The 26,085-nt window shown below is 36.0% G+C and overlaps 1 protein-coding gene across 1 annotated transcript in view; it reads left to right on the top strand.

Annotated features, from left to right (window-relative positions):
* The window catches only part of LOC130541994 (histone-lysine N-methyltransferase 2B-like), a 57,961-nt gene that overhangs the window by 26,284 nt on the left and 5,592 nt on the right, over positions 1–26,085 (top strand). The window contains exons 5-7 of the mRNA XM_057303890.1: positions 21,356–21,477; positions 21,739–21,869; positions 23,587–23,643. The gene's annotated coding sequence lies outside the window, so the exon portion shown is untranslated. The remainder of the gene's footprint in view (positions 1–21,355; positions 21,478–21,738; positions 21,870–23,586; positions 23,644–26,085) is intronic.

The following is a 26,085-nucleotide window of genomic DNA, read 5'->3' as shown; positions in this document are numbered from 1 at the left end:
TGATATCTTTTTGAGTTAGTGTTTTTGTTTCCTTCTGATAAATACCCAGAAGTGGGACTGCTTGATCATATGAGAGTTCTATTTTTAATTTTTAGAGGAATCGCCATACTGCTTTCCACAGTGGCTGAAACAATTTATATTTCCACCAACAGTGCATAAGGGTTCTGTTTTCATCCTTGCAAACACTTGTTATTTCTTGTCTTTTATTATTATTAGTAGTAGTATTTATTTATTTAGTTAGTTAGTTAGTTATTTTTCTTGTCTTTTTGATGATAGCCTTTTTAACAGGGTGAAGTGATATTTCATTGTGGTTTTGATTTGCATTTCCCTAATGATTAGTGATGTTGAGCACCTTTTCTTTCTTTCTTTTTTTTTTTTTTTTTAAATTTTGAGAGAGCGAGAGAGAGCATGTGGGGGGAGGTGGCAGGGGGCAGAAGGAGAGAGAGAATCTCAAACAGATTCCACACTGAGTGTGGAGCTGGATGTGAGGCTTAATCTCACAACCCTGAGATCATGACCTGAGCCAAAAATCAAGAGTCGGATGCTTACCAAGGTGCCCTGTTGAGCACATTTTCATGTACCTGTTGTCTGTCTAGACATCTTTGAAAAAATTTCTATTCAGATCCTCTGCCCATTTTTAATTGGATTGTTTGTTTTTTTTGCTATTGTATGAGTTTTTAAAAATGTATTTTGAATTTGCAAATATTTTTGTTCATTTGGTAGGTTGTATTTTTATTTTGTTGGTGATTTCCTGTGCTTTGCAGAAGCTTTTAATCTATGGTATCTTTTTGTTAGTTTTGTTTTGGTGAGATGGCAAGAAAAATTATATCAGTCATCTACTGCTTTGTAACAAATTGTCTTCCAAAACTTAGTGACTTAAGACAACAATGATTTTTTTTTCTCATAATCCCATGAGTTGATGGGGGAGGTTCTGTTCTTTATGATATAGCTGAGATTCTTCATATATGGTTTATTTAGCTGGGGGCTCAGCAGAGTATGGTATGTCCAAGATGACCTTTCATCCTCTAGAGTCTCAATACAGCCTCCAATGATTCAGTGATACAGCTCCATCTTCTTTCCAGGATGGCAGATGACCTCCAAGAAGGAGCGTTCCAAGAAGAGTAGTACCAATATGCAAGTCCTTATCAAACTTTTGCTTGTATCACTCTTGCTAGTGTCTCATTGGTCAAAGAAAGTCACATGGTTGAGGCCAGCGTCAAGGTAGGGAGGACTCCACAAGGGCATGAGTATAGCAGGGCACGTTTACTGGAGGATTCCAAGGTAAAAGTCTCCCACAAATATTATCTTGTTTTTTTATGTAGAAATGTTGCTTTTTAAATTATTTTTTTTCTTTGACTTGTTATGAGGGCATTTTCTAACTTTTTATTGGGTATTTTTATTTCTTCATTTGATAATTACTGGCTGGTATCATTTGTGGTTTTCTTATTGATTTATATGAACTTTTTGCAAAGTAGAGAAATAGCACTTTTTTTGGTCATCTTTGCTATTGAAATTATTTCTAGTTTGTTATTTTCTTTTATATTTCAGTTCATTTTTCTAGGTGCATTATTTTTATATTGTCAATATTATGTTGCTTATGTGTTTAATAAGTTTCATCAGACATTTGACCAGTATTTACTCTTGTTTTCTTTTTTCTCCTTTGGTTTTGATTTTTTAAAGGTTCTAATATATAATCTATTGGAATTTTATTTGGGAATACAGGGTGAGGTGAATACAAATTGACTTTTTTTTCAAAATTCACAAATTGCCATTATTTCTTTTCTCCTTTCTCATTGATTTGTAATTCCTTCTTTATCTTATATTAAGTCTTCTTCTTTTTTTTTTTTAAAGTAGGCTCCAGGCCCAACATGAGGCTTGAATTCATAGCCCCTGAGATCAAGAGTCACATGTTCTACTGACTGAGCCAGCCAGGCACCTCCTTACATTAAATCTTATAACAAGGTCTATTTCTGTGCTCTGCATTTCATATTATAATATATCTGAATTATTGCCGAGGCTATCCTCCTCATTCCCTATTGCTTTCTATTCTTACCTAATCATAATACATGATTTTCACTATCATATTTTTCAAGTTCTGGAAGAAAAATCCCATTGGAATATTGATTAGAACTATTAAATCTGTGGGAAAACAGAAAACATAAGGTTTCAAGTTCACAAAAAGTGTTTTTAAGAAACTGGAGTTTTTTTGAGAGCCTTCTAAAAAAAATCACTAGGCTTTAAAAATATTTTTCCTTTTTATTCCCCAAATGGCACCAGCTGTGCAGTTTTACTGCCAGCCAGAATGTTGTTTTCAACTTCCACTGAGGTTTTATTTCTTGCATTCAATCTGTAGGCTCTTCTTCCTATTGTATTTGCCAACATGACTTGACGATGAAGTATATTTTGTTATGTAGTGCATATATACTGAATTATTACATGCATTACATACACACTGAGGTAAATTATATTTTCATCGAATTATATATTCTCTGGACAATTTTAATGTAAATAGACGCTGTGTTTTATCATTTTGGTTTTTTTTTTTTTCTTTTTCATTAGATTCTCACTTAAGTTATTCTTTTAGTCTTTGATTTTGGCCAATGATCTTTAAGACAAAGAAAGAGGAAAAATACTTTTTACCCTTTCTCTACTATAATTAAGATCTCTACAGGCACTATCGTAAGTGCCAACTGGCTCATTGCCTACTGAGGAAGGAATAATCTGGACATAGTTCCATTGAAGAAAATCTTAAAACCATGCCTTTATACTGATACCTCTAGTTCCAACTCAACACATCAAGGTTCTTTCCTGGTCTTTTCACTTTCCTTGGGAGCACTTTCTGCAACAGTGAGAAATCTGGCTCTCTTTATTTTCCATATAATTATTGATGGTCTCAATTGATTTATCTATTTTCCTATAGGATCAATCTCCTAATCTTATTGTCTCCTTTACCTACCATCTCCATGCAGCCCCCCACACTCCCCATCTGCATCTTTTGGTGCAAGTGTACACACCACTGATGAGCCTCCTCGTGACTTTATCTCCCTGCTTTTCACTCTGTCTGCGTGGGCATGGGCCCTGATGTGCCTCTGCAGAACATCCCCTTCACCCCATCATCACCCTGTATGGAGAAGGAAGGGAAAAGACAGGGCAGGACTGAGAAGGGAAAAAAGTTGGAAAGAAAGTGAATAGGAAGGGAAGAAAATAGGAAATGAAAGAAAGGGAAGAGAAAAGCATGAGAAAAGTTTAAGGTCTTCATTTGATTTTTAAGAAAACTATAGAATAATTAGATCTATGAAAAGCAGAACTCCTGATGACTCCAAAGATTCTGGCGATAAGTGAATCTCCAGTACTTGTAGCATAACATTTTGTGTCTTTCACAGCTTTATTTTATTGTTTGAGTGCTGCCTTTGGGCAAGGAACACATTTTTAGCTCTTCTTAGCTAGTGGTTTCTACTTTGAGTTCTAACTTACTGAGGCTTTATTGTTAAGATAGGCAAGCGAACAGTAGGCTGGGCTGGGATGGCAGAATCTTCTCTCATCTTCTTTGAAATGAGCTGACCTACACTCAAGAGTGTATACTCCCTGAAACTTTCTCCTTCTCTTCCTTTCTCCCTCCTTTCTCCCTTTCATTCCTTCCTTCCCCCTTTCTTCATTTTTTTTAGCAGAAAGATATTACTCAACACAAATTGTTTAATATATCAAAATAAGTCAAAGATTCTATTATATTCAAGAAGATGATCAAAAAGTGTGACTATTCCAAAGTATTACAATCAATATAATTTGACCTATTATAAAAGAGGGAATAAATATTTGAGGGTTTTTTTTTTTCAGTGAATTATCACTGAAAAGGAGTTTTTTAAAAGGAGCTTGAATTGCACTTTAATAGTAGAGTAAATAATTCTTTTGGGTCAACTAAATTCATGTTGCCTAAATTTCTATATAAACAACTATGATGGGGCACCTGGGTGGCTCAGGCAGTTAAGCGTCTGCCTTCAGCTCATGTCATGATCCTAGGGTCCTAGAATCGAGCCCTAAAGTCGGCTCCCTGTTCAGTGGGGAGTCTGCTTCTTCCTCTCCCACTTCCCCTCCTCCCTTCACGTGTGCTCTCTCGCTCTCAAATAAATAAATAAAATCTTAAGAAAAAAAACAAACAACAACTGTGATAACACCCATTTTGCTTTTGTTGTAATGGCATTTTGAAAAATCATCAGGCAGGGAGTGGGTGATGAACTCAGTTAAGTCCTGTAAGATTTTAGGTGCTGGGAAAATATCAGCTGCTATTCTATAATACATTTACTATTATGGGTGCTCTTCATTTCTTCATGCAAATCTGAGTTTCCATTTGATATCATTATCTTTTGGCCTGAAGAATTTCCTTTAACATTTCTTGTAGTATAAGTTTTCTGGTGGCAAACTCAGGTTTTATCTGTAAATATATTTATTCTACCATCTTTTTTTGTACCATTAAAAAAATTCAAGTATAATGAACATATAGTGTTATATTTGTTTCAAGATACAATATAATGACTCAACAGTTCTATACATTACTCAGTGCTCATCACGATAAATGTACTCTTCTACCATCATTTTTGAAGGATATTTTCTTTTCTTTTTTTTAAGGTTTTATTTTTAAGTAATCTCTACACCTAACATGGGGCTCAAACTTACAACTCCAAGATCAAGAGTTGCATGCACTACTGACTAAGCCAGCTAGGTGCCCTTTAAAAGATATTTTCTATGTCTACTGAACATGGGCTTGTAGGTTCAATTCTAATTTATTTTTCTTTTAGCAATTTAAAGATGTCATTTTATTTTCTTCCTGCTTGCAATATTTCTTATGAAAACTCAGTGATAATTGTTGTCATTTTCCCCCTACATGTAATGTATTTTTTTTCCTCTGGCTGCTTTTAGGATTATTTTTTATTCTTGGCTTTCCAACAATTTGACTATCCTTTGCTGTCGTTCTCTCTCTTTTTTTTATTACTGAGATTTTTCTCCAGCTTTACTGAAATGTAGTTGACATATAACATTGTATAAGTTTAAGGCGTACATTGTAATGATTTGATATACATATATATTGTGAAATGATTATAACAATAAGGTTAGTTAACACGTCCATCACTTTACACAAGTACTTTTTTTTTGATGAGAACATTTAAGACCCACTCTCTTTGCAACTCTCAAGTATATCATATAGTATTGTTAACTATAGCCATCATAGTGAATATTAGATTCCCAGATCATCTTGTAACTGGAAAACTGTACCCTTTGGCCAACATCTCTCCATTTCCCCTACCTGTCAGCTCCTGGCAACCACCATCTCCTCTCTGTTTTTATGAGTTCACCTTATTTATTTATTTATTTATTTATTTATTTATTTATTTATAATCTTAATTATTAGATTTTATTTATTTGTCAGAGAGAGAGAGAGTACAAGCAGGGGGAGCAGCAGGCAAAGGAGCCAGGAGTAAGGAGCAAGGAGCCCGATGCCAAACTTGATCCCAGGACCCTGGGAATCATGACCTGAGCCGAAGGCAGACACTTAACCGACTGAGCCACCCAGGTGTCCCGAGTACAACTTTTTTAGATTCTACGTATAAGTCAGATCATGCAGGATTTGTCTTTCTCTGCCTGACTTACCTCATTTAGCATAATGCCTCCTAGGTCCATTCACGCTGTTGCAAATGGAAGAATTTCCTTCTTTTTAATAGCTTTTCAATATTTAATGAATATAATATATGTAATTACATAAAATATATCTACATCATTTTCTTTTCTTTTTTTTTTTAAGTTTATACTGCTAAGGGTGTATTGAACTTCTTGGATGTGTAGGTTGATAGTTTTTATTAAATTTGGAAACATTTTTGGCATTATTTCTTCAAATATTTTTTTCTGCTTCTATCTCTGTCCCCTGTGGGACCTCACTTACATTTTAGGCCTTTTGATTTGTCTCGCAAGTCATGGAGGAGCTCATAATTATATTCAACATTATTTCTTTCTGTACTTCAAATTGAATATTTTACTGTTCTCTGCCCTGCTTTTAAGTTCACTGATTTTTTTCTTTGGCAATGTCTAATCTGCTGTTCAAATGACCCAGTAAAATTTTCTTTTCAGATATTATATTTTTCCAGTTCCAGGATTGGTTCTTTTCTAAAGTTTCAATTTCTGTATTAAGATTTCCCCCATCTTTGCACCCATAACTCATCTTGTCCTTTAAGTCCATGAGTACATTTATAGGGGTGCCTGGCTGGCTCAGTGAGCACAGCCTGCATCTCTTGATCTCAGGGTCATGAGTGTGAGCCCCACATTGCAGATAGAGATTACTTAAAATAATAATTTTTAAAAATTAAAAAAATAAATACATTCATAGAAGCTGCTTTAAAATCCTTGTCTGCTAATACCCAAATTTTGCCATTCCTGAGTCTGTTTCGGTCTCTGGGTTTTTTTTTTTTTTTTTTTCTTGCTTATGGTAACATTTTCATGCTTTTTGTATACCTAGGAATTTAAAATTTTTTATTGGTCATTGTGTTCGGTACATCGTTGTGAGCCCAGATTTCTTCTTCCTTTCAAGAGGATTGGGTTTTTTACTCAGTTTACTTGCCAAATGAACTCGATACTTTTGAGGCCTGTTTTTAGATGTGATTAGGGCCGATACAGGGTAACCCTAGCTCTGCAGCTTAAGCAACCCTCCTTGTAAGTGTGGACTTCCTGTGATATCGATGGAATGCCTGGGCAGTTCAGTGAAGTTTCTCCACTCTGGCAGCTGGAATTCTATCATCTCTTGGATGATGCAAACCTCCAGAATTTCCATTCAGTTCTCAGCTCTCTGGTAGTTGGCCTCTGCCAGGCCTAGCACTATCTCATCTTTCATTAGTACTTGCCCAAAATCTTAAGGAGTCTTTGATGCATATTTCTAGGGCCCATTCTCTACATGATTCCTTCTTCTCTTGCACCCTACACCACCAGTTACAGCCTCAGCAGACTTGAACTCTGATCTCTGTTTCCTCAGAGGCAGTGCAACCTCTGTATTGTACTTGGCTTCTCTTATGCCGTGGTCTGGGATGTGCTTCCAAGGAAAGGGCCAGTCAAATGCACGGTTCATTCACCTTGTGTATTTCCCTTCTCTTAGGCATCACTGTTCTGTGCTCTAGCTGTTGAACATCCGATTTCCATACATTTTGTCTAGTTGCATAGTTGTTGTTATTGTTGTTTTTTCTTTTAAATGCTGTGAGGGCTAGTCTGGAACCAGTCACAATGTTATGAACAGAAGAGAGAGTTGCTTTTACATTTTTATTTCTAAGAACTAAAAAAAAAATCTTGAATGCTGTATTCTTCTTTCGGCATATCTTGTTATCCCAAGTTCCTTTTATTTCTTTTTCTCATTACTGTCTTCGTATTAGAGACTTTTCCTCAAATATCGGGTTATCCTTGGCCATCCGTTCATGTTAAATGGTAAGGCAGTGCAAGATTATTTGAGGTTCAGGATGTGTATAGAACTAGTCAACAGGTGAACTTTATTGTAAGAGCATCTGGCAGGGCCAGATATCAGGATTTTTAATTAATTTCTCTTGGGCTAGAAGAAATCCTCTATTCTTCTGGGAACAGGAGTCAAAGAACTCATTATTCATCAAGTTAGCTTTCACTTGATCATCTTGTTTCAGTATCTTTTCCCTGAGTTTAAAGTCTCTATGGTTCAATTTTCCAGAGAGCAAATCTTTAGTTTCTTCCAAGGTTGGGGAAAGGATAGTAGTTTGGGTATTGAGAGAGGTGTCAGGGGTGGGGCTGAGGGGGTTGTCTAACTATAGTGTTTCAATCTTCCAAGGTCCATCTGTACCAGCTTTGACTTTCAAACATAATTGATACTTCAGTTTTCTGAGCATTGCTAGGATCCTGCAGTCTCTTTCTGTATTTCCCTTATGTTGGGTTACGTTTTAGTATTCTCAGGTTTGTGAAGTCAATTATCACTCATCCATCTGCTTTCCAGCCTCCAAAATGTTGTTGCTATGATTTTTTTTACACATCCTCTCTCTCCTTATGGCTAAAAAAATCTGCTTACTGTCATTTTAGTGGGGTTTCAGGAGGGAAACACAGTAGATTCTGTATTTTCAATATGCTGTATTTAATTGGATACCGTGTTCAAGATTTTAAGTCTATGAATGTCACAAATTAGGACCAAATATTTCTGTGGCAGCCTCAGCTCAATCCTTAATGTATCTGCATTATGGCAGAGTCTTTTTAATTTTTTTTAAACTTTACCATATAGCAATGATTTTGCGACTTTTCATCAAAGATAGTATTGATTTCTTAAACGTAAGTTGATATTTTAAAAATAAGGGAAATATTTTTGATACTAAAAAGACAAAGGGGCTTATGGATCCCCCTTGAAGTCTGTCCACAGAACCCGAGGTTCTAAGCATTAATTATTTTATATATACAAACACATTCTTTGATACCACAGAACAATCACTTCAAGATATGAAACATTTTAATAGAGGAAATATGGATTTCTGAATTCCTTGCTTTATCTGTTGGTAACTTTAAGACTGCTTTTACAAAGCGTAGGTCACTAGGAAGGTCAATTTTGATAATGGTAAATAATAGTAATTATGATAGGATTAATACCTTACATATGTTTTTTAGGGCAGTTTAAAAATAATTTTATGCAAATAATGTCATTGGTATGCAAGCATATAGAATTATATCGCGCCTTTAAAAATGTTACTGATTTCTGTTTATGCTTTATTTTTGGACGTATGAAAGTTGGTTAAACAAGAATGCATAAAATAACCAGGATTATTAGGAAATTGTAAGAATAATTGTTAAGAATAATGCCTGTCTTTTGGGGCGCCTGGGTGGCTCAGTCATTAAGCATCTGCCTTTGGCTCAGGGCGTGATCCCAGCGTTCTGGGATTGAGCCCCACATCAGGCTCCTCCGCTGGGAGTCGGCTTCATCCTCTCCCACTCCCCCTGCTTGTGTTCCCTCTCTCGCTGGCTGTCTCTCTCTCTGTCAAAGAAAGAAAGAAAGAAAGAAAGAAAGAAAGAAAGAAAGAAAGAAAGAAAGAAAGGAAGCCTGTCTTTCAAGTCAATAAAAATCCTCCTTCCTTCTTCCCACACTCACCTTCTTTCCTCTCACAATTATTTACTAGTAAAGAAGTATTTCATTTAGGACTGAATTAGGTGCTATAGGAGATTAAAAGCAAGAAGTTGAGTATTGCACTGTATGTTAACGAACTAAAATTTAAATAAAAAATAAAATAAAATTCTTTTTTCAACTGTTTATAATTTAAAAAAAGAACCAAATTTGCATTTCAAAAAAAAGCAAAAAGTTGAAAATATAGTCCAGTGTTAATACAAGATTAATAATATACATTTTTGGATATAATGTTTGTATTTATGGTTTGTCTTTATTTAACCAGTGTTGATGCTTGAAACTAGCTGAAATTTTTTTTAAAAAGGGTAAGTTGCTTTGCCATTCTGAGCCATTCACACAGAGATAGCTTGGGAAAACTATACTGGAAACTAGGTTTGAGAATTAATATAGGGGTCAGTGTGTTAGAGAGAGAGAGAAAAGGAGATCACAAAATAGCAGCCATAGTCTCCTTGTAAATTAATCTTGGAAGTGACATTTCATTACTTTGTATTCTGTTTTTTGGAGGTCAGTTACTAGGTCCAGCCCATGCTAAGGGGGAAGGGATAATACAGGGTACGACTGCTAGAAAGTAGGGATCTTTGTGGGCCATTTTAAAGGTTGTCTGCCATGACCAGCTACAAAATTCATGGGACCCAATGAAAAATAAAAATGCAGAATCTTTGTTCAAAAAATATTGATATTTTCAAGATGGTGTCAGCACTGCATTAAATCAAGTATGGGCCCTTCTAGGTACGGGTTCCTGTCTGACTTTGCAGGTCACGTGTCATGAAATTGGCCCTGCTGCCTACCATAGGGCTCCTAATTTTCCATCCTGGTCACTCACTCAGTCAGGCAAAGGTGTAAATCACCTGGGGCTAGAAAATCTTGACTGACTTATACAGAGATGAAAAAGCCTCTTTCAATGATTTGAATGCTGAAGGAAAAATGAAGAAAACAAAGATTCTACACATATTTTAGTCAGTTCTGTGAAATATAAAGAAAGAAGAATATCAGTGTGAAGTTAAATGAGTCTTGAATTGCATCTTCAGAGAAAAAGGAGGAAAGAGTTGAGACACAGAAAGTATAAATATTAGTTGAAGAACTACTGGTAAGGCTTGAAATGATTTTTCAGTTGGGGTTTGCCATGAAATAATATATTCAAAATATGTAATTTGAGGAAAGTTTTGAAGAGGAATTATTTATGAAGATGTGGTCAGGGTACAAGGAAGCAAGAATGGAGCAATAATCTTATTCTGAGTGTAATGGGTCTGCTACCATCCCTGTGTAGGCATGCGTGTGGTGTGACGGGTTTGGGAGTAGGGAAAGAAGGAACTACCTCTGCAGCACACATCTGGCTCTTGGTGGAGGCTCCCTAACAAGAGCTGTGACCTACGGTAGAGAAAGACATGCCTTTCTGCCATGACTGTAAAGGATAGGAACCAGGCAAATAATACCCAAATCTCACTGTGCTTTTTCTATCAAGTCTCCAGCTGAACCCAAGGAAGGATGGAGAATGGATCAGAAAGGGCAACCAAAGGTATCTGGCACAGATAGATTCCAAGATGGGGCTGTAGTGGGAAAATTTAACAGACAGGACAGGAATATCTCATCTGCCTTTTCCTTTTATAAGGACAGGCTTAGATCCAGGTGGAGTGGAGTTCCTAGCAGTTTCTTTTTTGGCCAAAAAATTTTATAGCCAAAACCACCGTTCAATGAATATGAATTCTATTTTGGGGGTATTTAAAAATTATTTTTAAAAATTTAATTATATTTTTAGTGGTATATTGTACAACTCTATGGTTATAAATTCAAATTGAAAATAGTATCTTATCTGCTTATATTTCCAGCTTTTGAAAGACCTCCTTAGAGGCAAGTACTCTTATGTTTCCTATGTATCCTTCCCAAGATATGTACCTAATAAATATGCTGACAAGTCATTTTTCACTTCTTAAGATACTATGCATACTTTTCTGTACCTGAGTGTTTTCACTTAATATATCTTAAAAGTTACTTTATATCAGTACATAGAGCTCTCCTGTTTCTTTCCTTCCTGCATTCCTTTCTTGTTTGTTCCTTCCTTCTATTCACTCAGTGATTTAATCACTTTTCAGTTATATGCAAGGTATTCTGCATATCTCCCATTTTTCCAGCTGCATAGCCTTACATTATGGGATGCACCATAATCTATTAACTAGTCCCTATTGGCGGGCATGGGCATTTAAGTTATTTTAAATCTCTTAATAGCATTAGTAAAACTGCTGTGATTAGTCTTAGACAGCCATGATTTTGCAAATATATGAATATGTTTGGAGGATAAATTACAACATTGCAATTGTCAGGCCAGAGAGTAGATACATTTATAATTGTGGTAGATATTAAGTGGTCTTTCATGGAGGTTGTGCCAATCTATACTGGCAACAAAGTGTATCGTTTTATCTTTGCCAATTTGTAGATGAATATTAACTCAGAGTTCTTTTGCTATTATCTTATCATGAAGGAGGTAGAGTACTTTTTCAGTAGTAAAGGAACCGTTTGTATTTATGAATATTTCTTGATAAAATTTGCCTATTTTTCTATAGGGCTGTTAGATTTCTCACTGATTTATAAAAGAGTTGTAAATACAGACATATTAGCCATTTTTCAGTGATATGAACTGCAAATATTAACCCCCAATGTTATCTTTGTTTATGGTGGCCTTAATGTGCAATACTTCAGATTTTTTTTAAGTGGTTGAATTTATAAATCTTTTATTTTCTGGTTTCTGGGTTTGTGTCATATTTAGGAAGACTTTCTGAAATATTATTCATCTTTGCATTCCTGGAGTAAACCACACTGGATTGTGGCGTATTTTTCCTTTAATGTGCTGCTGCGTTCTCTGTGCTAATTGTTAATGTTTAGCATTTTTGAAGTGATATTTATAAACAGTACTGGCCTGTAGTTTTCTTTTTTGTGCAATCTTTGTTAAATTTTAATATAAATATTGTGTTTGGTTCATAAAAAAACAGTGCTAAATTTTCCTTGTCTATGTGAAAGAGGACTTTAGCTACCTTCATTTTGACCTCATTCTGTACTTTCTAATTAAGTTCTTTCCAGCTTATCTTTTAACCGGAGTGAAAGACCCTTGCGCAAAGCATCCCATGATGGGATCTGAAACTAACCCCTCAGGCAATAAAGACCCTGCCTGATTGATCCCAAGACAATGATCTACAACCTTTACTTCCCAGCTGCCCACTGACCTTTGTCCCACATTTCTGTTATATAAACCGAGAAGCATCCTCAGTGCTTTGGAGTCACTCGGCCGTCTTGCTCATCTTGGCCTCCCTGAAATAAATTCCTTTCTTGTTTTACCACCGCTCATCTGCCTTTGAATTTGCGAGTGGCAAATGGCTGGATCTGGTCTGCTTGGGACCCTTGGAACCAGGTGCTTTTGTACCCCTGGATCCTGGTTACATAAACCTTGGAACAATTTATTAATACTGGCGTAATCTATTCTTTAAAGCTTTGGTAGCCGTTCCTTGGGATTTCATCAGGGCTTTTTGTTTGTTTTTGTGTTTATTTTTGGTTTTTTGAGAGTTTTCTTTAACAGTCTCCCTACTCCCGCCATGATCATTGGTTTATTTAGATTTTCTACTATTTCTGGAGCCTGTTATGGTAAATTTTACTGTCTTAGAAAATTATCCATTTTATCTAGTTTTTAAAATATTTGATATGAACAAATTAGTCTCAGGATTTGAATTTTTTGAATCTATTATTTTCCTCTTATATTTTTTGTAATTATGCTTTCTTCCAGCTCCTTTTCTTTCTTTTTTTTTTTTAAAGTCTTTTTTTTTTTTTTTAAGATTTTTTATTTATTTGACAGAGATAGAGACAGCCAGTGAGAGAGGGAACACAGCAGGGGGAGTGGGAGAGGAAGAAGCAGGCTCATAGCAGAAGAGCCTGATGTGGGGCTCGATCCCAGATCGCCAGGATCACGCCCTGAGCCGAAGGCAGGCGCTTAACCGCTGTGCCACCCAGGCGCCCCCCAGCTCCTTTTTTCTTGATTAAATTGGCCAATAGTTTATTAGTCAGTAGTTTATGGTTTATTATTATCTCATCTCTTTCCAGAGCTCTCCTATCTTTGCTTTGTATTTTTGCTTAATAGAAGCAATTATTTTATAACTGAACTCAAGGGGTTCACTGCTTGGCGGGCATCAAAACAAAGAACTTTATTAGTTGTTACAAGTAAAGAGACAGAGAAATAGCTTTCAAAGACTGTCTCCCTGTGGAGTTCGTACGGAAAGTTTTTATTCAGTGTATTAGGGGGCAGGGAGCTTGTATAGGGACTTAGGTTAAATTGCACATGTCTAGCATGTCAACGTGCTAGTGCATACATCGTATGTTCAAAAAATGTCAACGTGCTAGTGCATACATCGTATGTTCAAAAAATGGCAGAAAATTCTGCCCATAGGAGGAGTTTTGGTATTATAATGAGCAAAAGGTAATGTGGGGCAACTCGGGGCTTCTGTGCAGGTCCTCAGCTCTTACCCAGCTTAAACAGGTTCATGTAAGAGGCTCTCAGGTAAGACACATCCAACAAGAGGCTATTAGTGAAACACCTATGTGTCCTTGGTTGGAACTGTTGGTTCTGCAATAGCTTTTGTCCTTTTTTTTTTTTTTTTTTTTTGTCCTTTCCCTTTCTCTGTTCTGCTGACAGCTTTCAGCCCTCTTATTTGAATAACTTCCTTTTGCATCCTAGGTAAAAATTTCACTATGTTTTAAAATTTTTGGCAAAATATTTTATCATAATTTTCATCTGCCTCATGTGGTATTTTCTGAATACTCATCTGCCCTGCTGGGGCACCTGGCTGGCTCAGTTGGTAAAACATGTGACTCCTGATCTCAAGGTCGTGAGTTCAAGCTTCACATTGGATCTCTAGATAACTTAAAATAAAATTTTTGGCAAAATGTTTTATCATATTTTTCATATGACCCTTGGCAATATTTTCTAAATACTCCTCATCTGCCCCTTTTACTGTTCATTTTCTCACCATTCCCCTTTGTGATACACTATCACATGAATGAGTTATGTTCTGCTTTTTTCCCAACTTTTCATCTGTGGAACAAACAAGTGAAATAGAATTCTAGGTCCAGATTTTGTTGGAGGCTGCTGGGGAACAAGAATTCCAGTTCCCTTCAAGGTCCTTCTAGCTGGACTAAGAATCAAATCAGCGTGAGGCAAATTAACATGAGATAATCAAATTAGTAGCACACCTACTATGAGGAATCCACATAGACACAGAAATTCCAAACACAGGCAAAGTGAGGTATATATGTTATAATGAACTAAGGAGAAAAGGGTAGGAGTCTGGGTTATCAAAAGGGAAGGAAAGCAAACTTCAGAAAGAATGAAAAAGTAAATGTTTGGTAAACAAATGTTTGTTGGGCCACTTAGAAACAGTGGGACAAAGAGAGGACTTTGATCAAAGTCCTTGCTAGGTTCCTCCCTGTCTACCACACCTAGTTCATATCATAATATAGTTATCTATGGTGATAAGTCTCTTCCTGGAGCAGGTCCTCTATCTAAATTCTTTTAGGCAGTTGTAAGGGAGGTAAAGAGATTTTCCTGAATCTGCTGGGTTTTGATTGCTTTTTAACTTAAAATAATGTTCATGCTGGAGTGCCTGGGTGGCTCAATTGGTTAAGCGTATGACTCTTGATCTCAGCTCAGGTCTTAATCCCAGGTCCTGAATTTGAGCCCCGTGTTGGGCTCCAGTAGCCCATCTTGGGGTGGCCTGCCCTTGGCCCCCAATAAGGCCTATGTGGAAAAGGTATCAAGGCTGCATTTCAGGCTTGAAAAAAGTTTCCTTAGATCTAGCTTAGTCCTTCTTCCTCTCCTCTTTCCTCCCCTTTCCTTTCCTTCCTTCCCTTCACACCCTTGTCTTCCTCCCTACTCTTTCTTTCTTTCTTTCTTTTCTTTTCTTTTCTTTTCTTTTCTTTTCTTTTCTTTTCTTTTCTTTCTTCCCCTCTTCCTTCCTCCCTCCGTTTAAGTTCCAGTGGCCCCCGGGGGGCAGACTCCTTCCTACAAGTTTTTTTTTTTTTTTTTTTTTATTTATTTGATAGAGAGACAGCCAGCGAGAGAGGGAACACAAGCAGGGGGAGTGGGAAAGGAAGAAGCAGGCCTCCAGCAGAGGAGCCTGATGTGGGGCTTGATCCCAGAACGCTGGGCTACGCCCTGAGCCGAAGGCAGACCCTTAACGACTGAGCCACCCAGGTGCCCCCTCCTTCCTACAAGTTTTGTCTAGTGTTACTCATCCTTCCTTTTCTGCTTTTTGGAACAAAAGGAGTGATCTTGGAACTAGTTGGTGCATGCTGTCTCCTGATTTTGGACAGGATTTCAGCTTTATACTTCAGTGTGTTTCTGTGATGGTTGATTTTATGTATCAACTTGACTGGGTCATGAGGTGCCCAGATACTTAGTCAAACATTATTCTGGATGTTTCTGTGAAGATGTTTTTGGATCATACTAACACTTAAATGGTAGACTCTGACTAAAGTGGATTGCCCTCCTAACATGAGTGGGTCTCATCCAATTAGACCTGAATTGAAAAAAGGCTGACTGACCCCAACCAAGTAAGAGAGGTCTTCCTGCCTGTCTTTGGACTCAAATAAAGCATCTTCTTGGGTCTGGAGCCAGCAGATGTTTGGATAGGAATTACACCACCTCTCCTGTTTCTTGGGTCCTTAGACTCAGGCTGAAACTAAATCACCAGCTCTTTGGGCCTCCAACTTGTTGATTTAGACAGCAGATCTTAAGACTTGCTGATGAAGGATAGTTGGAAGAAAGGCAGGCAGGGACAGGAAGCCCCACCCTAAGAGGAAACCACCCTTAAAAGGATTTTACACCACCCTGGAAGGAGCCCTCCACCCTTTCCCACGTGATAGATAGATGACAGAAACCTGATTGAATGACAGACACAGGGAGGGTTAATCAGATTGAAACAGCTCGCCAACAAGCCTATAAAACCTCCTAGATAGAAACTCAAGTGGCTACCCTCTCAGGTCCCCTCCCTCTTTGGGAGCTTTGTACTGTCACTTTATTATCACTCAATAAACCTTTCTTTGCTGCCCACCATTCTGTCAGGTCTTCATTTTTCAAAGCAGCATGACAAAGAACTGTGGGCATGGAAGGAGAAAGAAATCCTGTTAACATGGCTAGCCTCCATAATTGCAGGAGCTAATTCTTTATAATACATCTCTTAATATGTATGTATTATGTATTTATTATATATGTGCTATAAATATAATATTCAAATGGTTCTGTTTTTGTGGAGAACTCTGACTTATACAGTGTCCTTTACCTATGAGAAGTGTACATTGCTGGTTATTTCTGAGATTTGTAGCAACAGATACCTTCTTCCAGCTTCTTTTTGATTTCATCTTCTGTGGTTTTGGTCTCTCAATTACATTGTGGGTTTGAATATCAGTTGTCTCTAATTTCCTCAAAGATGTGTTATGCATTTCTTTTCTTGTTAATCTTGGTGGTTTTAATTTTTTAATTTTTATTTTTTTAATCTTTTTTTTTTTTTTTAAGATTTTATTTATTTGTCAGGGAGAGAGAGATAGCACAAGCAAAGGGAGTGGCAGGCAGAGGGAGAAGCAGGCTCCCCACTGAGGAAAGAGCCCAATGTGGAACTCAATCCAAGGACCCTGGGATCATGACCTGAGCAGAAGGCAGACGCTGAACTGACTGAGCCACCCAGGCATCCCTGTCTTGGTTTTTAAAGTGATTTCTGGGAGAAGAGGGAATTACCTACTTTATTCTTTGTCCTTTAAACCAGAAATTTAGATCCAGTTAAACTGTTCTGCTTATCCCTTTGTAGGTTTGTTGACTAGTGTTCCATAACAGAGGAGGACAATTTGGAGCTCTTGGTGATGTGAAATGTTGGCGTTCAGGAGTGAATAGTCAAGAAAGAATTCTTGAGACATTTTCAAGGCAAAAAGGGTGGTTTTATCAAAGCATGGGGATAGGGCCTATGGGCAGAAAGACTGCACTGGGATTGTGAGGAGTGATTGATTATATATTCTTTCAAGTTGGGAGGGGGTTAGGGATAGCATAAGACTAAGGAATTTGAAAGCAAGGTTTCCAGGAACTTGAGGGGCTAGCTGTTGTTAGGAAAAGGTCATTTACTACTGTCTAGTGAACTCTTAGTCATGAGATCCTTCAGATGTATATCAGTGGACCACATATTTGGAGGATAATTGCTAACGTACCTTGGGGAGGTTGTGGGTAGAGATAAAGGAAGTGTCCAAAGGGATTTTTACAGGATCCTCGAGGTTGGGCTAATGTCAAGCTAAGGTTGTTTTTTGCCTCTAGCAAAGTATTTATTTTTTCAGGGAAAGAGGGAGCTCCCGTGCTTGCAAACAAGGGGGAGGGGCAGAGGGAAAGGGAGAGAGAGAATACCAAGCAGGCTCCACACTCAGCTTGGAGCCTGACACTGGGCTTGATCTCATAACCCGGACATCATGAACCTGGGCCAAAATCAAGAGTCAGACACGTAACCGACTGAGCCACTCAGGTACCCCGCCTCTAGTAAAGTATTAACATTGAGGCAGTTGAGTTTCTGGAGGAAGTTTACCCTGCCTGTCCCAAGTACTTGTCGACAGGCTATAAGTTATAAGGAAGTTTAATTTTTTTCTGTAATTCCTTTGCCTTTGTTCTCCACATCATTGGGACAATTTGGAAAGAAAGAACAGAGCAATAGGATAGAGATGAAAAGGAATGGCTTGAGGCTGGGCATGATAAGAATAAAACAACTGGTGAAAAGTTACCAGTATAACCTTAAAAGGACTTTTATGAATAGTAATAACCACGATGCTATTTGAATTTCTATTTACATGGTAGCTCCCTCTTATTAGCAGTTTTGCTTTCTGTGGTCAGCTCTGGTCTGGAAGCAGGTGATCCTGCTTCCAACAAATTGTCAGGTCAGCAGTAGTCTGAGGCTATATCACAATGCATCACAGTACATTCACCTCACTTCGTCTCATCATGTCAACATTTTATCATCTCACATCATCGCAAGAAGCACAATGAGTTCAGTGCAATAAGATATTTTGAGGGGTGCCTGGCTGACTCAGTCAGCATTTGAATCTTGATCTCAGTGTCATGAGTTCGAGCCCCACGTTGGATGTAGAGATTACTTACATAAATAATACTAAAAAGGTATTTTGAGATAGAGGGAGAGACCACACTCACATAACTTTTTATATAATTGTATAATTGTTTTATTTTATTATTAGTTGTTATTAATCTGTTACTGTGCATGATTTATAAATTAAACTTCACTATAGGTACATAGGTATAGGAAAAAACATAGTACGTAGGTATAGTATGTACAAAGTATGTATTGAATTCAGTACCATCTATGGTTTCAGGCATCCATTGGGGGTGTTGGAACGCATGCCCCATGGATCAGGCAGGGATTACTGTACTAAGAAAATCCTTCCTGTGACACATGTCTCTCAATCCTCAGTAATTTTACTGGAATCAGGAGTTTACTGAGTAAGTTTTCTCTCTCTCTCTCTCTTTTTGGGGATGGGGATGGTGGTATGTGCTTTGACTTGAGTAAAAGGCTGAGTTTCATGCCTGAGTGTTCTTGGTGCAGACCAGGAACAGTGAAAAAAACAAACATCAAAGCAGAGGTGACAATGAACAAAACTTCCCCTAATAGATATGTAGAAGAATTGAGGAAGGTTAGGGATTCACAAAGAATGTGGAACAGCAGTTCTAGCTGATCATACCTAGATGCGAAGGGTTTGAGTGACCTGGGTAGATATCTTGAAGATATCTTTTATTCTGAATCGAGAATATGCATTTCTTTTACCATTCACACATACTTTAGGATAGATGCTTTTAGGGGATACAAACATAAAACATGACCCTGTATTTGAGGAACTCATAAAAGTAACCCAAGCTTTGAATAAAACAATGTTCCACTTCTTGTCCTGTTTAGCCAGCAAACCGCTCACAGAACTGTGACCCTAAATGTTTTTCCCTATTTATGCATGACATAGGGGTGTGTGTGTGTGTGTGTGTGTGTGTGTGTGTGTGTGAAGGCACCATACTTTGCCTAGAGTCTATGTCTCTAAAAGTTTTTGGATAGCATGAGAGCATCTTAAAAATGGGGTGCTTGGGGTAGCTGGAAAAGGCTATTATATAGCTAACTTCTCTTTTTCCTACCACCTTCCATCTTTCAATGAGGAAAATGTTCACAACTTATTAGGAAAAGGCAAAGGTAAAAACTTGTGCATTTGTTATGATCTCTGTAAAAGTTATATTTGAGCAGAAAGATAAAGGAATTATCTTTTGGCAGTGGTACTTTCGATGATTCCTTTCTTAAAACTTTTTGTGTGTTCTAAATTTAAAGATTACTTACAAACTTCGATTTATATTTTTTCTTAAATTTAATGGCCATGGGGTACACATGCATAAGCTGTGGAGAACTGGTTGCTAGGAATATAACACTCTTCCTTACCTGACCTCCACTCTACACCAGATGAATTTTTTTCTGTCGATTTCACCTTGCTATTTTCATGCTTGTGAAACATAAACTTCATATTTTGCCCATATGTTAATTTAATCAACCAGGAGTATGTTCAAGTAAATATTTGCAAAATTTTATTTACTTTTATGTTTATCTCTTTTAGTTTTTTATCATAAAATTTTTCTCAGCTTTATTAAGATGAAATTGACATATAACATTGTATAAGTTTAAGGTCTGTGCAGCAATGATTTGTTATGTATTATTATGAAATGATTACAATGTTTATAAAATTTTAAATTCAAATGAGCTTTTTTTTTGTCTTGTGGGTTTACATAAAATTTTCTTCACAATCAAAGAATCAAGGTTGATAGGCTTTTACATCCTGCAAAAATACAACCAGTTCATTAGTGAAAAACAAAATCTGACCAATTGTATAGAATTGTATTATGTAACAGTGGTACCTAATGTTTAAACAAATAAAATTTGAGTTATTCAATAACATATTGGATGGGAAGTTAATGTCTGAGTTTATCCAGTGTCTAAGCTAAGATTATTTCAGTGGAAAGTAACAAACTTGCTAGGGCAAGATTTAGCAAGGAGTGCAAATTTATTATAAAGATAAAAAGGTATTGCTTAAAGCTCAAGGGCAAGGTGCAGTTCTGACCATTTTCTGATCTTGAACCAAGAATTGGGACTCCAAGCAGCTTGTTCCTGTAAAGAAAATCCTGTTTCTCTGGAGACACATGGATTCTCTCATCTCTGCTCTCTCTCCTTCTGTTTTTTGTTTGTTTTTTGTTTTTATGTTTTTTTCTTTCTAGGCAGGCTTTTCCTATTTCTCTGTAGGCCTGACCATCTTCCCACACATTTTACATCCTTCACTCAAGCAGACATCTCAGACTAATGAATATATAAACATTTCAAGTGCAAATTTATAGAAGAAAAGAATTGATGGGCCCCATCTGGGGACAGGTATCCAACCCTGGGTCAATAGTACATGGCCAGTGACTAGGGTCACAAACTACTAATACAGCTGTTGAAGGTCTGTACCTGAGGAAGGAGCAGTTCTTAGAGAAAACATTCAATAGGAATTGATGTCTCCCTTTCTGTGTGCCTTCCCTCATCTACTAACCATGTTTATCATAGACCTGGTAACACTTCGTTTTTTTGTTTGTGTTCCCTCTTCACTCCTCCACCTTGTGGACAAGGACAGCTTGCTTAGTGTCCCTATCATCTATCTAGCAGACATAAAATTAGGCAATAACCAGAATTAACATTTATTTAGTACTTGTATGCCAGGCATTAGAGTTTTCTTTTTCTTTTACTAACTTATTTAATTCTCACGGCAACTCTAGCGAGCAATGCTAATGTTCTTTTTTTTTTTTTTTTAATGATTAGTTGGAAGATGGTATTGACAATGAGTCTTAAACAGTAACATAGCAATTACTATATAAATTATTTGGTCTACCAAATATCCCAAATACCAGCTCAGCATTTTTTATTCAGAGCTTATACTTTTTTCACCACTTGGTGTCAGAGTTGTACAATTTGAATATGTTGTTGCATTTGGACATCTTTTGGGATTAATTTGTGTGTTTTAAGTTTTTTTGCTATGTGTTTTAAGAATTTGTTAGAATATAACTGTGTTTTTTGGAAGTCTGTGAGGAGAGAAAATGTTTTCTTTGTCTTCCTTTGATATTTTTAGGTTAAGCTGCATTTGCTACCAACATAGAAGGAAAGGTTATGACCATGAGAAGTGCACACAGAATTTATGAGAGAATTCCTGGAGTCTCAAGCAACTTTTCCGACTCTTTGCAGGAGATGGCAGTAAGTCAGTCTCTCAGATTAATTTGCTGTTCAGGAACAAGTTGAATACTTCTCCCTCCTGGTGGAATCCAAGAGGGTTTACCTCTCAAGGCTTGTGTCAGATTGGTCTCTTAAGTGATGGATCAGAAAAGTAGGATAAATCCTGGATGAAAGGATCAAGCACTTAAAATATAAAAACAGTGCTAATTGAGGATCAGAAGTAATTTGTTCATTCATTCAACAAAGATGTATTGATCTGCTATAATGCGCTTCTCTTCCCAGCCTACCCTGGGCTTCTCTGTATGCCAGTGTTCCTCACACATCCTGGGTTTGGCAAAATTGCCTGTTATAGAGAGACTCAGTCCAGACTTATTACAGGGAAAAGAATCGTCTTGGTGCCCAGAAAACTCAAGGTATATTTTTTCTTTTTTAAAAATTGTGGTAAAATATACATAACATAAAATTTACCATTTTTGCCATCAAGCTATTCTTAAGATTTGACTATTAGGTTCAAGGTTTTTGCTGTGAAATTTTAATGAAGCTAGAGTTCTAAGAATATGATTATTTAGTCGTATTATGCTTTATGTATTGAAAAACAGATATAAAGAATAAAGAATTAGGAAGTAGGTAAGGAAAAGAGACTCCAAAAAGTAGAGGGAGATTTCTGTGGTTACTTAGAAAGTGGAAGTATGTAGGGTTTATGTTATTTTTCTTTTAAAAATTACTTTATTGACTGGAAGATATAATCTGATGTTTCAAAATTCAAAAACATAAAAAGATATATATGTATATACATTGAAAAGCTTCTCACCACTGATCCCTTGTCACCCAGTTACTTTTACCAGAAGCAACCAATAGTGTTGGTTTCTAAAATTCTTTCCAGTGGTGTTTTATTCATGTATATACAAAATATACATATTCTTTATCCTCACATGTTTTTTACTTTATGGCACCATCTTTGCTCCTTACTTTTTTTTATAACTTAATAATAGTGGACATCTTTCCATATCATTACATAAAATTTTTTCTTGTTCTTTTTTGTCTTAATAGTATTTTGTGAGTTGTCAGGCAAAATTGTGAAAGATTTTGAAACGGAGAAAAAAAGAAAGAAAAAAGATTACTAAGTGTTTTTCCAAAGGAATACTAGACATTCTTTAATGAACCCTACCAGGTTACCTGACGCTGTGGTGGTCTTGTTATCATTCATTGTCTTTAACAGAGGTCTTTTAAATGCTGTAAGTTGTAGGAAACTGAAAGGAATAAAAATGCATTTTGTCTGGTAGAGAGACCTCCCCCTAAGAGACCCATTTTTATATCTGTTAACAAATTATTTCAGCATTTTTGATGGCCTATATATATATGTCTGATTTTTAGTTTCTTCTTTGAACCATATGTAACATCTTTCTGGCTCTCTCATTAATCAATGAGTTAACTCTTTGATATGTGTTAATTTTTATTTGTATAATAGTCATAATTTTACCTTTAAAAAAAACAATCCTTAAGAGTTTTGGTGATCATCCACTGAGATGCCCAAAGACAAAGCCAAGTAAACTGTGTTGCTAGAAAAGTGCACTTTGGGGCGCCTGGGTGGCTCAATGGGTTAAACATCTGACTCGTGGTTTAGGCTCAGGTCACGATCTCAGGGTTGTAAGATCAAGCCCTTGTGGGGCTCCGTGCTCCACATGGAGTCTACTCAAGATTTTCTCTCCCTCTCCCTCCCCCTCTGCCCCTCCTGTCCCCTCTGTTCACACATGATCTTTCAAATAAATTAAAAAATAAATAAATAAATAAATAAATAAATAAATAAATAAATAAGCACCTCATGGGTTACATAAGCCCAGGCACAGCTTTTCATGGATCCCAGAATAATCCCAAGTGAAAGTAGAATTTTAATTTGGCTGACTCTATTTCTCTAGCTTTTTTGTCTCTGCAGATTTTATGCTTTGTTTTTATTTGGGGTTTGTACATGATAACTAAGTTTATTCCCTATTGATGGCAGCAATGGTTGGGAATTTGGTCTTACGGTATGGTAATCTCTGTAAATGCATGATAGATTTAGTTCCTACTGGGTGAGAGATGATAAGAAATTTAGTTTGTTTCTTTTTTGTGTCTGTTTATTTTGAATTCAAGTCAAGTAAGAATTTTATGCTCACTGAGAAGGAGAACAGCTCTTCCATACCTGCACTGGTGAGTTTTCGTTTTTCTGTGTTTACTATCACCACATGGAACTAAAGCTGTAAGTTTGCTGTGTGTCTATACCTATGTGCCTGTATATCTGAGTGTGTGTAAATTAGAAAGGCCTTTTCCTCATTTTGGGAATATGAAATGTTCTCTTCTCTCTGGAGAATATTAATAAATTAGATTACACAATCTCTTAAAGAAGCTCTGTTCTGATTGAGTTTTAGAGTTAAATAAGTGCTTGTGTAAGCCAAATGTTCTGAAAATTCCTACAACAAATAAGCTAACACTACTCCTCTATAATGTTTAAAAGTATAAAAAATATAAATCTGTGTGCAATAAAATTGAATAATTTTTTGACAAACTTTCACATATATAATAATTTTTTGTAGTGTGCCAGCTTAAACATGATTACTAAAATCTTCAGGTAGCTTATACACTTGAACTAATATTAACTTAACCTAATTTGTGTGCAATCATTGGATACCAAATAATTTCTAACTAAGAAGCAATTCTGAAATTTTGGTTAATAAACATATTGAATTTATACACTTTTGCTTATATGCTTAATATGCTATAGAGAGGATGGATCTTTGGGTCACATTAATAAATGTGGTCATGTTTGCTACTCTAATGGTGTGTATAGCTCTAAGAAGTTGTTATGTGTGTTTATAAGCTTTGTTGTTCTGCTAAAATGCTTGTTTATGTTGATCAGTTTTCAATTATTTACTTTCTTTCAATTTTATATGTAAAGTAGAAGTTAACTACTTCGGTTAAAAGCTATAATTACTAAAAGTAATTAAAACTGTACTATGAACATTGGTGACAGAAAAAATAAATGTTTATGAGCTTTTTTTTTCAAAGAAAAAGAAAATAATTTTATTTTAATGCAGAGATTCTCAAACCCCTTTGTCTCAGGATCCTTTCAAATTCTGAAAAATTATAAGGACAACTAATGAGCTTTTGTCTAAGTAGGTTATATTTATCATTATTTACCATGTTAGAAATTAAAACTGAGAAATCTTTAAAATATTTGCTTCTTTTGAAAATAACAATGTCAAACTGATTGTTAACCTAAGTAGCATATTTAATGAAAATAACTCTATTTTAAAAAAATTAAGAATAGTTGTTCCATTTAAAATTTTTGTAAATCTCTTTGATATCTGGTTAATAATATACAGCTTGATTCTCATATTCCCTCTGCCTTCAATCTGTGATATCATATGTCATGTAACTTCTAGAAAACTTAGTTGCACACTCATAAGAACAGTGAAAAAGACAATCCTAAAATATCAGTTTGTTCCAGCTTGTGAGAATTTGAAAGTGATTTTTATTTACCTTGGTTTATAACATCTGGGTCTAAAAATAAACTATGAAATGGGTTAAAATTTGGCATAGTTCACTCAGTTTTGATGGGTTTGCTTCCTTGGTTTATTGATTGATGTCTTTGCCAAATGGCAACATGAAAGGTTTTTCTTTGTTTTCTGTGTAATCTGCCTAGATAATAGAGATCCTTTGTTTTATCAGAATAATTCTTGCATTTTATATTGACCGTATATGTCCTTGAGTATTTAGGGAAAAAAAAAACAAAACGAAAGGAAGTCTCATCATTTATAAAAGAGCTAAGTTTCTTTACAATCATATTCCTTTGTATTTGTTTTAAGATGTTTCATCAATTAAATAGGTAGCCAAGTATTGTTTCTCAGATTCTCTGTGCTTTCTCCTCCATTGTGATCCAGTCTTAATTAAGTGCCTAAATCTCTTCTGACAGCTCTTAATTTTGCCTTTCCAAGAATCCTTAAATTTACAAAAACAGAATCAAGATATCGTTTACGTTAAAACTGTCTTTGACACTTCCCAGAGGGTCCTAGAAAAGCACAAAAATTTGTTCTTTCACCTACATTATTAAAAAAATGTTATAAATATGTTATAAATAAGGTTTTTGTAGGTTGCATGGTAAAGAGTTTTCAATCAGAAGAGGCACTTAGCCTTCTCTAGGTTAGGTTTGTAGAGATAAGATAATAATATTAAAATATTTCAGAAATTGTATGTTTATATAAGTCCTTGGTAATTTCTAAATGCCCTTGCTGTCCATAATACGTATATAATTGTTTTAATGTTCTACTTACTGGACATAGGAGGAAGCTCTTTATCTTTCTTCTATCTCTCTAACCCACAGTTTATTAGATTGTGCTTTTGTAAATGAAATGAAACATTTTAAAATGATATCTGATTCTCATTGACAGCCTACTTGAATTAAAAAACTCTTATTGAGAAATGAAAGTATAAAACTATTAGAAGAAAACATAGGTAAAAATCTTTTTATGACTTTGGATTAGGCAAGGGTTTCTTAGATACAACACCAAAAGCACAAACAATAAAAGAAAAAAAATACCTAAATTGGAGTTCATCAAAATTAAAAATGATTGTGCTTCCAAGGACCCAAGAAAG

The sequence above is a fragment of the Ursus arctos genome, unplaced genomic scaffold, assembly GCF_023065955.2.
Source record: "Ursus arctos isolate Adak ecotype North America unplaced genomic scaffold, UrsArc2.0 scaffold_29, whole genome shotgun sequence".
NCBI lineage: Eukaryota > Metazoa > Chordata > Mammalia > Carnivora > Ursidae > Ursus > Ursus arctos.
The sequence above is the reverse complement of the archived record's forward strand: the minus strand, read 5'-3'. Positions and strand labels throughout refer to the sequence as shown.